The sequence below is a fragment of the Symphalangus syndactylus genome, chromosome 4 (assembly GCF_028878055.3).
Source record: "Symphalangus syndactylus isolate Jambi chromosome 4, NHGRI_mSymSyn1-v2.1_pri, whole genome shotgun sequence".
Classification (NCBI taxonomy): Eukaryota; Metazoa; Chordata; class Mammalia; order Primates; family Hylobatidae; genus Symphalangus; species Symphalangus syndactylus.
Genome location: NC_072426.2, coordinates 63,639,869 through 63,643,928, shown reverse-complemented (window position 1 = coordinate 63,643,928; position 4,060 = coordinate 63,639,869). Strand labels below are relative to the sequence as shown.

The 4,060-nt window shown below is 41.5% G+C and overlaps 1 non-coding gene across 1 annotated transcript; it reads right to left on the bottom strand.

Annotated features, from left to right (window-relative positions):
- Window positions 1-3,705: 3,705 nt before the first annotated feature.
- On the bottom strand, window positions 3,706-3,784 carry LOC129481454 (small nucleolar RNA U2-19). Its single transcript, XR_008657443.1, has one exon. It is a non-coding gene; the product is annotated as a small nucleolar RNA U2-19 (small nucleolar RNA).
- Window positions 3,785-4,060: the final 276 nt, after the last annotated feature.

Sequence of the window (4,060 nt, the reverse complement as noted above, 5' to 3'; positions counted from 1 at the left end):
TTAATTTCATTATTTACTCAGTAGTCATTCAGGAGCAGGTTATTTCTGTTTCCAAGTAGTTGTGTGGTTTTGAGTGCGTTTCTTAATCCTGAGTTCTAATTTGATTGCACTGTGGTCTGAAAGACTGTTTGCTATGATTTCCATTGTTTTGCATTTGCTGAGGAGTGTTTTACTTCCAATTATGTGGTCAATTTTAGAATAACTGCTATGTGGTGCTGAGAAGAATGTATATTCTGTTGATTTGGGGTGGACAGGTTGTAGATGACTATTAGGTCTGCTTGGTCCAGAGCTGAGTTCAAGTCTTGAATATCTTTATAAGTTTTCTGTCTTGTTGATTTGTCTAATATTGACAGTGGGGTGTTAAAGTCTCCCATTATTATTGTGTGGGAGTCTAAGTCTTTTTGTAGGTCTCTAAGAACTTGCTTATGAATCTGGGTGCTTCTGTATTGGGTGCATATATATTTAGGATAGTTAGTTCTTCTTGTTGCATTGATCCCTTTACCATTACGTAATGCCCTTCTTTGTCTTTTTTGATCTTTGTTGGTTTAAAGTCTATTTTATCAGAGACTAAGATTGCAACCCCTGCTTTTATTTTTTTGCTTTCTATTTTCTTGGTAAACCTTCCTCCATCACTTTATTTTGAGCCTATGTGTGTCTTTGCACATGAAATGGGTCTCCTGAATATAGCACACTGAGGGGTCTTGACTCTTTATCCAATCTGCCAATCTGTGTCTTTTAATTGGGGCATTTAGCCCATTTACATTTAAGGTTACTATTGTTATGTGTGAATTTTATCCTGTCATTATGATGCTAGTTGGTTGTTTTGCCCATTAGTTGATGCAGCTTCTTCATATTGTTGATGGTCTTTACAATTTGGTATGTTTTTGCAGTGGCTGGTATGGGTTTTTCCTTTCCATATTTAGTGCCTGCTTCAGGAGCTCTTGTAAGGCAGGCCTGGTGGTGACAAACTCTCTCAGCATTTGCTTGTCTGTAAAGGTTTTTATTTCTCCTTCACTTATGAAGCTTAGTTTGGCTGTATATGAAATTCTGGGTTGAAAATTCTTTTCTTTAAGAACGTTGAATATTGGCCTTCACTCTCTTCTGGCTTGTAGGGTTTCTGCAGAGAGATCTGCTGTTAGCCTGATGGGCTTTCCTTTGTGGGTAACCTGACCTTTCTCTCTGGCTGCCCTTAACATTTTTTCCTTCATTTCAACCTTCATGAATCTGATGATTATGTGTCTTTGGGTTGCTCTTCTAGAGGAGTATCCTTGTGGTGTTTTCTGTATTTTCTGAATTTGAATGTTGGCCTGTCTTGCTAGGTTGGGGAAGTTCTCCTGGATAAGATCCTGAAGAGTGTTTTCCAACTTGGTTCCATTCTCCTCGTCACTTTCAGGTACACCAATCAAATGTAGGTTGGTCTTTTCACATAGTCCCATATTTCTTGGAGGCTTTGTTCTTTCCTTTTCATTTTTTTTTCTCTAATTTTGTCCTCACACTTAATTTCATTAAGTTGATCTTCAATCTCTGGTATCCTTTCTGACACTTGATTGCCTTGGGTATTGATACTTGTGTATGCTTCATGAAGTTCTCGTGCTGTGTTTTTCAGCTCCATCAGGTTATTAATGTTCTTCTCTAAACTGGTTATTCTAGTTAGCAATTCCTCTAACATTTTTTCAAGATTCTTAGCTTCCTTGCATTGGGTTAGAACATGCTCCTTTAACTCAGAGGAGTTTGTTATTACCCACCTCTGAAGCCTACTTCTGTCAATTCATCAAACTCATTCTCCATCCAGTTTTGTTCCCTTGGTGGCAAGGAGTTGTGGTCCTTTGGAGAAGAAGAGGTATTCTGGTTTTTGGAACTGTCCAACTTTTTACACCGGTTTTTCCTCATCTTCATGGATTTATCTACCTTTGGTCTTTGATGTTGGTGACCGTTGGATGGGGTTTCTGTGTGGATGTTCTTTTTGTTGATGTTGATGCTATTACTTTCTGTGTGTTGTTTTCCTTCAGTCCCCTTTGCTGCAGGTCTGCTGGAGTTTGCCGGAGGTCCACTCCAGACCCTGTTTGCCTGGGTATCACCAGCGGAGGCTGCAGAACAGCAAAGATTTCTGCCTTTTCCTTCCTCTGAAAGCTTTGTTTCAGAGGGGCACCTGCCAGATGCCAGCCAGAGCTCTCCTGTATGAGGTGTCTGTCAACCCCTGCTGGGAGGTGTCTCCCAGTCAGGAGCCACGGGGGTCAGGGACCCACTTGAGGAGGTAGCCTATCCCTTAGCAGAGCTTGAGCACTGTGCTAGGAGATCTGCTGCTCTCTTCAGAGCTGGCAGGCAGGAATGTTTAAGTCTGCTGAAGCTGTGCCCATAGCTGCCCCTACCCCCAGGTGCTCTGTCCCAGGGAGATGAGAGTTTTATCTATAAACCCCTGACTGGGGCTGCTGCCTTTCTTTCAGAGATGCCCTGCCCTGAGAGGAGGAATCTAGAGAGGCAGTCTGGCTACAGCAGTTTTGCTGAGCTGCGGGGGGCTCTGCCCAGTTCAAGTTTCCTGGTGGCTTTGTTTACACTATGAGGGGAAAACCCCCTACTGAAGCCCCAGTAATGGTAAACGCCCCTCCCCCCACTGAGCTTGAGCATCCTAGGTCAACTTCAAACTGCTGTGCTGGCAGTGAGAATTTCAAACCAGTGGATCTTAGCTTGCTGGGCTCCATGGGGATGGGATCATCTGAGCTAGACCACTTGGCTCCCTGGCTTCAGCCCCTTTTCCATGGGAGTGAATGGTTCTGTCTCACTGGCATTCCAGGTGCCACTGGGGTATAAAAAAAAAACTCCTGAGCTAGCTCAGTGTCTGCCCAAATGGCCACCCAGTTTTTTGCTTGAAACCTAGGGCCCTGGTGGCATAGGCACCTGAGGGAATCTCCTGGTCTGTGTGTTGTGAAGACTGTGGGAAAACCATAGTATCTGGGCCAGAATGCACCATTCCTCATGGCACAGTCCCTTACTGCTTCCCTTGGCTAGGGAGGGAGTTCCCTGACCTCTTGTGCTTCCTGGGTGAGGCAATGCCCCACCCTGCTTCGGCTCACCCTCCATGGGCTGCACCCACTGTATAACCAGTCCCAATGAGATGAGCCAGGTACCTCAGTTAGAAATGCAGAAATCATCTGTCTTCTGTGTTGATCTTGCTGGGAGGTGCAGACTGGAGCTGTTCCTATTTGGCCATCTTGCCAGCCACCTAGACCTCTTTTTCTTAATTAGAAATTTTATTTTCTATTCAATCTTTCTTTTACTCTACCACAAAGGAATAAGGTTTCTCTTTTGAAATAAATAACATTTGAAAAAATATGTTTGATATGTTCATGTTCATGTAGAAATGTGTATTTATGTCTGCATTTTAAAATTAAATAATTTTTAAGTAAAGATTAGGCCTTAGAAGTGGGCACACAAAGTTGAAGTTAGTGGTCTGTGAGTGAAGTTCTGAGTGTTTTCTATTTTCTGTCTTTTGCTTGTCTATGGTTCCATTTTATTTTCCCACTAATGAACATATTTTGTTCTTGTAAAATGAAAAACACAACAGCAATATGTGAATGTGCCTACCATGCAAATATGTATAAAGCTTATCCTTTTGTAAGAGTGGCTTTTAAGGATAAATAGATGAAATTACAAATAGAGGTGAGGTGAGGGAAAATATATCTTCTTACACTGTTTTATAGTTTTGCTTCTTAAAACTGTAGAGCTCATGCATCAAGTAGACTGGAAGATCTTCTGATGATCAAATTTGGTTATTTTCATCCTGATCCACTTCAATAAGAGCAGATCTCAGAGAACAAATAAACTTTTCTATTCCAACATTCTCCTTCCTGCATACTAGTCCACTGTGTTTCTTGCCTGCCAGTCTTCTCAGCTAGGTTTCTTTTTCATGAGTGAACGAGTATAGGTGGCTTTCCTTTTTCTTAATTAGCAATTTTATTTTGTATTTAATCTTTGTTTTACTCTACCACAAAAGAATAAGATTTCTCTTTTGAAATAAATAATGTTCTTTGCCTCATCTATTAACTGGATGTGATACATTTAT